The sequence below is a fragment of the Hydractinia symbiolongicarpus genome, chromosome 4 (assembly GCF_029227915.1).
Source record: "Hydractinia symbiolongicarpus strain clone_291-10 chromosome 4, HSymV2.1, whole genome shotgun sequence".
Classification (NCBI taxonomy): Eukaryota; Metazoa; Cnidaria; class Hydrozoa; order Anthoathecata; family Hydractiniidae; genus Hydractinia; species Hydractinia symbiolongicarpus.
Window position 1 is genome coordinate 22,016,062 of NC_079878.1, and position 10,272 is coordinate 22,026,333.

General features: G+C 32.6%; 1 pseudogene; it reads left to right on the forward strand.

The window, feature by feature from the left end:
- The first annotated feature begins 1,909 nt into the window (after positions 1–1,909).
- Positions 1,910–10,040, forward strand: LOC130642330 (uncharacterized; annotated as a pseudogene).
- Positions 10,041–10,272: the final 232 nt, after the last annotated feature.

Here is a 10,272-nt window from a genome sequence, read left to right on the forward strand (position 1 = left end):
CGAGAAAGCGAAAAAACTATATCGCATTTGTTTTTTGTAGCTCGAGACTTTATGCGTGGTTAATACTGTTATAAGCAAATGAAAGGACAATAGCTATTATTATAGAAAATAGTTGTATTTTGTTTGTGTCTGTCCGCAAGAAAAACATTGTCAGGGTGACCACTAATAAAATAAGAACAAAAGTAAGGATATTAAAGAGACATGTTGCTGTGAACGAGATTGAAGAAATAAAAAAATAAGGATAATTAAGGAGAAAACCAAAACAAATGTGTTAAAAATAGCACCGATTTCTTCAAAAAACTTTAATTTCAAGGATACCAGGTTGTCTTAAGTTCTGGTAACTAGGTGGTCAAAGCTTGTGTTTTGGCCTGTACCGGGTTGTTTAACTCTTTGGTAAAATTTCCAGTAGTCAATCACAATTACCACTTTTGACCAAACTTCCCTTGCTTTCTTCGCTACACTTTGATTCTCGCCCAACGAGTTCCACAAAACATGTAGGGAATATCTGATCTTGTTAATTCAGTCATTTTTCATACTCACTTGCTCTTGAGGGAATTTCATGGAAAATTTAAAACATTGATGGCATAAACTTTTTTAAGTTCCATTCAGTAGCTTTTGCGCCAGTTTTCAAGGTTCCGTTAATTGTATGTACCACAGGTACCAAGATCAACTAGCACACCTCAAATTCATTTATTTTGGCGCTCTTCGTTGCGCATTGACAAAAATGATTTGATTTGGTCCTTCAAGGGTAACTTGTATCATTTTTTCACTACTTAAACCACTCACACAGAACTTAAACATTTTAAGAATATCTACTGCTGCAGCTTTTCCCATAAATCCCGAACTATAATATTGAGTGCATACCATGTTGATTTTATTATTCCAAAACCTAATATATTATAGGACTCGTCAAATAAGCAAACAAAGTGACCCAATTCACTTACACTTGCACGTAAAATGTTTTTGAAAAAAGAGCAACACCATGTGTGATAATATAGCTTCACTTTGTTGGACCACATGAGAAGTCTTCAGCCATTTTACTATCAGGAAACATGAAAAAAAATGATCTGACTTGTTATCACTCGATCTAAAGGAGTATTTGCTTTGAACAATGTCAAGGCAAAAAATCAATATTGCTTGAACAAGCATCCTTTTAAAGCATATTCACAATGTTTGATTGCTTTGTTGTTAAAGCAGCAGATTCTGTCTGCTCATGGTTGGCATAGTTTCCTTTCGAGTAAGGGTAATGTTAGAATCCTTTTAAGGTAAATGCTCAATGTGTTTTATACCAGAAACTTTGCATTTTTAAGTCTAATTGTCTTTGTCTTTCTCTATCCACGTTGGATTATTTATTAACAGTTAACCAACTAACCGAATGTCTTGGAATTTACAATTATATTTAGAAAATATAAGATTTTCGGGTAACAGAGAAATATGTCTTATTTTACTGGTGATGAACAATCCATGAACACATTTCCAAAAAATTATGGTCAGAAAAATAAGAAATAAGGAGATTAAAGAGAATAGCTAAAATTTCAATTTTTTTAAGTATATTTAAAGACCAGTCTCTGTAATAATAGCTGTCGTTTGCTTCTTCGAAATGGTTGCTTTGATTTTAATACCCAATTGTGTAATTTTAAAAAAGCACATAATACTAATGTTGGAAATATGAATGATGGCAAAAATCTATGGACTGGTGTACCTGTGGATTCGTCCAAAACCTAACGACTAAGTCTATATTATTAATAGCCCTATTCTTTCTGTATGAAAAAAAATTGTGCTACAAGCACACAAATAGCGTAATATATAATCCGTGGATTATTTCACGGAATATGGACTAATTATGTTATAGTGTCGTGTTAGAATTTTGTTAATAGTGTAACGCGTTAAAACAGGAATAATGACAAGCATGCCTATGTCTATTGTATTGGTATAGAAGCTGTTTACTATTTTTTAAATTCTTTTCATCAGGCTATGGTGTCTTCACAACTTAGTGTATTAAGAACGGAGACGCTTTGCTTATCTAGAAAGCACGTTTAGTTAGTGCGTTGGAAGCAGATAATCTTGCAAAGGAGTACGGAGAAAACATTTCATCCAGATGCCTTTTTTGTTTCTCTGACCAAAATAAATAGCTCTGCATCAATGCAAAAAATCTAATAGACCTATTTCAATATCCATTTCCATTCCGCAAAATACACAGCTGGGAAAACGAGGTTAGTTTAGAGACAATTTTAATTTGTCAGCGAAGTGATGCACATATAGTTTGTTTACCTTTATTATTTCTCAAATTAACTTGTCAAATGGGCAAATTATTTTATATCCATTGGGCTTATTAAAATTGCTGGTTTATATTTTTTAGATTTCTTTAAATGCTAACAGAATTGTAGATAAATACACCACTCACGATTTGTTTCAAGACACATGTTGTTTCAAGTCAGATGTTGTTTCAATGCAATAACGTTTAACGGTACTACTTTTCCTGCCATATTTAGGTGTCATTGCTAAACGATTCTAGTTTTATGATAGATACTGATGTGCATGTTGTTGATACAAACGAAAGTGCATTGGCAAAAACAACAACACTTTTTTCGACACTTTACCAATTTAATTTTATATTCTTAGCTTTATTGTTTATTATTATAAATTTAAAACTTTTTTCATGTTTTTTTTATCTTTAGCTGACGAGCTAATGCTCAAAAAAATCCTACAGTCCGTGCTAAACTTTTTTATGGGTAGCACAAATAGACATAATCCTGCTTGTCGTTTTTACACATAGACATACATTTTACATTATTCTTCTTTAGAGCATAAGCAGTACTTCACTTACTTCGTCAATTGAACATAAATCTGCACGGACAACAGTGAAAAAGGTTCTGCATTAATTTATCGCATGTTATTGATAATAAGTATATAATTATTGTCATTTTTGTAGACAACTTTTCAGGGTTTTGGAAGGGTTGGTCTATCAACAAAAGTTTATAAGCGTCAAAACTTTAATCGATTTTTAGTATAGTTTCTATTCTACTGAAAAGGGTTGGAGTCCATTGCGTCTGCTGAAAATATATCAAACTATCTAATTATTATTTTAGTGGGTTTTGCGAAATGTGTTAAAAAACCCGGGTTTTTTTCACGAAACCCTACAATTGTAGTATTTGCAAAGTACCGCTTATGTCAAAGTATTATTAGTTACTTTTTACTTTTTATAGCGCCGAACAAAGAAACCGTACAGATACTGCATTTTTTGCAACAACAAAGAAGGCATATCAGATCAAAGCATAAACACCACCCTGAAGTGAAGGTTGTACTCAAACTTAAAAAAGAGCAAGTTGCAGCTTATGAGGACTTCAGGCACCGAGGAATCTTTGAATATAATATGAAAGAAGCTTTAATTGAAAAACCTGAATTTGAGCCAGAGACACGTGGAAGGGATCAAAATGATTTGGTATACTGTAGTAACTGTAAGAAATTTATTTCTCGGAGATTTTGGCATCAGCATATGAAAAACTGCCTGGCTAATTTGTGTAAAAAACTGTTCCCGTACCTGTCAACTTGTTATCATTACCAGAAAACTTAAGAATAACTGATGGTTTCCGTGACAATATCTTATCAAAATTCCATAGGGATAATATTGGTGATATATGCAGGACAGAAAACACCATCATTAAAGTTGGGACAGTGTTTTATCATAAAGATAAAAGAAAATGCGAGAAGTCATTTGAAGTCAGAAAGTCTGTCAGGAAAGACAGACATGCGTAGAATTGCTAACATGTACAATTTATTTCTTAAGCAAAATGACATTGAAAGGCCAAATGGAGATGCAAGTGATATGTTCAATCGTAGAAATTTTGAGCATTTAAAAAATGTTATTGATGTATACACAACCAGTGAAGACAACAAATTTAAACCTGGTTTAAAACAAAATTTTAACTACTTACTAAAACGTGTTGCAAAGGTTTTGAAAGGCCATTACTTAGTTTCAAGTGACAATTCCGCTGCTGAAGAAATTGACCGATTTATTTCTAGGTTAGAAATGTACGAAGACTTTGTATTTGCAGATGCAACCTACTAACTGAACAAACACCAGAATATAAAACTGCGAAAACCTTCCGAGCTGCCATTGGAGGAAGACATCCAACTTCTTAAGAACCATGTAATGCAAAGGATGAAAGAGCTTTTGCAAGATCCTTTTACAATATTTGATGTGCCTTCGTGTGTCGATTTGCGAGATTGTGCTTGCTGTAGATTAACTTTGCTAACTGCACGTAGAGGTAAGTTATTCAGTTACGTTGCAGAACTTTTTTATCTATAGTATCAGTTGTTATTTTAGTTGTAATATGCAATTGTTCTTTTGTTAATATTTTAGGAGGAGAGCCAGCACGTATGTTGTTATATGAATTTCAGCAGGCGATTAATGATGCTTGGATAGATAAGCAACGCATTGATTACTTAGATCCTCTTGATCAATTATTAGTTGATACAATCAAGTTTAATATATGACTAGAAAAGGAAAAAATCAGATAGTCCTGGTTCTTATTCCACCAGATACAATAGATGCTCTAAAAAAACTAGCTGACCCAGATATAAGAAGTGACGTTGGAATTCTACCTGATAATAACTACCTTTTTGCCAGCACAAGGAAATCTGAAGGACATGCGTCTGGCTGGCATTCAGTTCACAATATAATTGAAAAAATAGACCTAAAGAAGCCAGACAATATTAAAGTGACATCCAATAGGCATAGGGTCAGTACCCTTTATGCTGCACTTCACATAACAAAATCAGATCGGGATTGGTTTTACAAACACATGGGACATTCTCGTGCTATCAACGAAGGAACATATCAAGCACCTCCTGCCCTTATGGAGATTACGAAAGTTGGAAAAAAGCAACTCCTTCAGATAAATGCAGGTATGTCTGTCATAATCACTCTCATGCTTGTGCAACTATTTCATTTTGTAAACAAGTCACATTTAATCCTGTAATGCGTTGAGAAATGTTCTTACGATAACTTAAAATATGACACTTACTTTGAGATATAAAAGTAAACATCTTTTTCAACTTCTGATATGATATTTTGAAAACCCAAAAGGATCCTTGACACATCAGCAAATAGAATTTAGCTAGTATTACAATTCAATCACTCGTTTTTCACATTTTTTAAGGTAACCGAGCATCACAAAGAAAATTTGAAGGACAAAGTAGAATTAGTACAGAAACTTCATGTATGTTCCAGGATTTTCATAGTTAAGGTCAGTATAGGTCACATTGCTTATCCTAATTGCATATTTACATCGTTCTCAGGTGACGAAGCATCACAGAGATTATTCAAAGGGTGGAGGACGGCAGTCATTTGTCTTTTGTTATAATTGAATCTCTTGAGCGTTTTGCGAGTTTATATTTGCGTGTTAAAAAACAGTGCGCTCGCGAAGAAATATCGGAGCAATTATATTTCTTGTAATAGCGAGATGCATTGTGTAAATGTATTGATAGCTACTCCCTTAAGTATTAGCGTGAAGTAATTAAATAATAAAAATCTTTCGCGAAGTTTTATAATACAATTCGCGAGGATGTATTGTTGATTTAATTACTTAAAAAGATTCCAGCGCGTTTAATCTAACAAACGAGAAGCATTGTTCACAACTATTAAGTGCCGCTTTTCGTTGTTAAACTTTTAAAATGCGATCTAAAAAAACATTTCTATCGCCGCTTTTCGTTGTTAAACTTTTAAAATGCGATCTAAAAAAACATTTCTATCGCTGCTATTCGTTTTTAAACTTTTGAAAAGCGATCTAAAAAAACATTTCTATCGCCGCTTTTCCATTTTAAACTTTTGAAAAGCGATCTAAAAAAACATTTCTATCGCCGCTTTTCGTTTTTAAACTTTTAAAAAGCGATCTAAAAAACATTTCTATCGCTGCTATTCGATTTAAAACTTTTAAAAAGCGATCTAAAAAAACATTTCTATCGCTGCTATTCGTTTTTAAACTTTTAAAATGCGATCTAAAAAAACATTTCTATCGCCGCTTTTCGATTTTAAACTTTTAAAATGCGATCTAAAAACATTTCTATCGCCGTTTTTCGATTTTAAACTTTTAAAAAGCGATCTAAAATCAATATAGAAAGTGTTGCGGAGAGGTTGCCAAGGCAAAGCACGGCAAGGAAAGGGCACGGCAAAGGCAGGCAAGGAAACAGGAAGAGGAATCAGCAAGGCAGGGTTAGGCAAGGCAAGGGAACGGCAAGGCAGGGGCAGGCACCTTAATAGAGAATCCCCCTACTACTCAAAGATGCGTATACTCGATATATCTAAGATATGTATCATAATAATCCAGGAGTATAGAAAATATTGAGATGCAAATATTTCAAATTCAGTAACTCAAACAAAGCTCTCAAATTTATATCCGCTCAATATATATACAGTGAATCATGTTAGCAGAATTATGTGCCAATACAAATATTTAAACAATCGGTCATAACGCCAAAAAAACTATCAATTTTTAACAAATCTGAGATTAAAAGTTAACTTGGTTCCAATGACAACAACATTAAAAAGTCAAGATATAGAAATAATTAGAGAAGTCCACGAAAAAGGCGAAACATTTACTTGGTTGTTGTAAGTGCAAGATAATTATGTTTTTCCTAGCCCTGTCCAGGATTTGAACCTGGATCTCTCATTTGCATGAGTGTCATAGCCATTAGACCAACAGGGCATGATTATATATATATGAAAAACTTTACATGTGCATCTTATATATGCTCACAGTCTTTTTACTAAAAAATATGGCACCTAGTTTGGTATATTTAGCACGAGGGTGCCGATAAGCCGCATACGCCGTAAAAAGTGCGGGCGTTTTTGGGCTAGTTCGGCTTTTTGAAAAAAGGTCAGGTATTTGCCCGAAAAAACCCGCATAGTCCCGAACAATGCCCGAAAAAAAAAAGATTCACCACAAATGACTCTCGAAGAATTATTTAAAAAAGTATAAAAATTAAAATGAACTAACTATGTGATAGCGAAGTTCTTAAAAGAACTGTTTTTTATGATTTGTGATAAGATTTACTTGATAAATAACTTATATATAAACTTTATTAACTCCTTTCTCTTCAAACGCATTCTTTTAATTGTCGTCCGCCATGTTTATGTTACAAGGTGTTGCATTTCGAGAATGTTCCGGGCGAGTTCGGGAAAGTGCGGGCGGTTTCAGCCGACAACCGTCAATTTAATTCGAAAAGTCGCCCGAACTCGCCCGTATATATGCGGGCGTTTGCGGCTTATCGGCACCCTCTTTATTTAGCTAGAAAATCTGAGCCACTAAATTATGTTTTATGCTTTAGTTAGGGAGCTTTTTAGGGGTGTGAATGACCTAAAAGTGAAAAATAGTGATAGCTCTACATAACCTTCCATTTTCACAATATTTTTCAAAATAAATACTATGGACAAGGTTGCAAAAAACACATTATGGAGGTTGCATTTATTCTTTTATTTATAAAAAAAGTCCAGGCTCTTCTGCTAAAAAGAATATATGTCTATACCAATGTTCTTTTGCTGATTTGGCTAAACTTTTGGTTCTTAGTTTTTTGTCTAAAATTGTTAGAACCAACATATTTTGTGGATAATTGTAGATATTTGACGGTACTTTCCTAATCAGAGCATAATTAACTCATTGTGCAGTATGTGTATGACAAGAAAATATGTCTTAAGGATCATTTAAATCTAGCTACATAGCTAATTTTATGCCGGCCAAGTAGCCAGTTTTATGTCAGATAAGTAGCTAGTGAGAAAAACAGTTTTGTGCTGGTTAACTACCTAGTTTATGCTGCTAGCTAGCCAATTTGGTAGTGTTATACCAGCTTATTTTGCCACATATGTTGGTAGTTATTTGCTAGTTAGGTGTGGGTGAGAAGAGGTTCATTACATGTAAAAAATAGTGATATACTAGCTAGCTATTCATACTTCCCTCTTTCGTTTTCTTGAAAATAATATAGTTCGTCCCCATTTTCCGCTTGGCACTATCTTTAAAAAACAACAAACACTCCATCGCTTTGCTCCCTGATAAACACATTAAATTGCTGGATTACTGTGATTTTTAGTTTGAATTTTTATAATTCGGATGTATAGGGACGAAATCGCATAGAAATGCTATATACTCTCCATCGTACTTCTTTTCCCTTATATTTGGCTTACATAATGAGGAAATAGGCTCTGCTACTCTCCGCAAAAGCATTTCTATCGCTGCTATTCGTTTTTAAACTTTTAAAATGCGATCTAAAAAAACATTTCTATCGCCGTTTTTTGTTTTTAAACTTTTAAAATGCGATCTAAAAAAACATTTCTATCGCTGCTATTCGTTTTTAAACTTTTAAAATGCCATCTAAAAAAACATTTCTATCGCCGCTTTCCGATTTTAAACTTTTAAAATGCGATCTAAAAACATTTCCATCGCCGTTTTTCGATTTTAAACTTTTAAAATGCGATCTAAAAAAACATTTCTATCGCCGCTTTACCATTTTAAACTTTTAAAATGCGATCTAAAAAAACATTTCTATCGCCGCTTTTCGATTTTAAACTTTTAAAAAGCGATCTAAAAAAACATTTCTATTCTCGCTGTTCGTTTATAAACTTTTAAAATGCGATCTAAAAAAACATTTCTATTGCCGCTTTTCGATTTTAAACTTTTAAAATGCGATCTAAAAAAACATTTCTATCGCCGCTTTCCGTTTTTAAACTTTTAAAATGCGATCTAAAAACATTTCCATCGCCGTTTTTCGATTTTAAACTTTTAAAGTGCGATCTAAAAAAACATTTCTATCGCCGCTTTTCCATTTTAAACTTTTAAAATGCGATCTAAAAAAACATTTCTATCGCCGCTTTCCGATTTTAAACTTTTAAAATGCGATCTAAAAACATTTCCATCGCCGTTTTTCGATTTTAAACTTTTAAAATGCGATCTAAAAAAACATTTCTATCGCCGCTTTACCATTTTAAACTTTTAAAATGCGATCTAAAAAAACATTTCTATCGCCGCTTTTCGATTTTAAACTTTTAAAAAGCGATCTAAAAAAACATTTCTATTCTCGCTGTTCGTTTATAAACTTTTAAAATGCGATCTAAAAAAACATTTCTATTGCCGCTTTTCGATTTTAAACTTTTAAAATGCGATCTAAAAAAACATTTCTATCGCCGCTTTCCGTTTTTAAACTTTTAAAATGCGATCTAAAAACATTTCCATCGCCGTTTTTCCATTTTAAACTTTTAAAATGCGATCTAAAAAAACATTTCTATCGCCGCTTTTCGATTTTAAACTTTTAAAAAGCGATCGATTTCATATTTAGATTTTGTACTGTCTACCTAAGGATGGTATTTTCGCACAAAGACTTATTAAGATTTAAGAATATGTGAAATGATATTTAGACAGTTTAAATCTTGATAATGAAATTTTGTTGTTTCTAACTAAGGATAATGTTTTAGGAGGTAAGACCTGTCAGTAGCATGTAAACTGATACTTTAGCATTAAAATTTTGATATTAAAATTGATGTTTGTGATTTAAAAATGCAGAATATAAAGTCTCCTTATGTTTTTTTGCTAAATTCATGTTCAATTAGAATTGATCATATATTATGTTAATATTCTTTAGGAACAAAATATCTTAAAGTTATTATTCCAAGTGTAAAGCTAAAGGTATGCTTGTAGTTCAAATCTTAGTTTATTTTTAAACTTTCCATACGGATTTTTTTTTTTTGGTGATAGATGTGTTACTAAAACTTCAAAAAAAATGCCATTATTCATTATGTAATCAATGGGAATTTTCTAAATAGCTCAGAGCCATTTGTTTTATAATGGTAAAGCACAAACGAAAATAATTTAAACTTTAGGTGTACTATTTATTATTATGTCCTTGACTTCCCTCATATATTATAAAGATGTTAGAATTTTATTTACTTGTTTTAGAGAATGAAAAAAAGTCTTAGAGGACATAATTGGCATGAAGCTGAAGAAAATATTGCCGGAAATATTGCAGAGATGGGAAAGACCCACCACATTTAGAAAAGTTGTGGATAAACGAATCAATAGGTTTAAAAAAAATATATGTTACATATCAGACGTTACCTTCATGAACTTTTATCCTTGTAGTTTCTTAAAAGTGTTTGATTCACTCCGATTTTATTTATGTATTTTACTACTCTTTAACGCCCGTAGAAAGATGCACTAATGCAGAAGATGAATCGAAAAAACATAGGTGGTTTTAGAAGTTTTGCTGTTGTCAACAGTGCATATG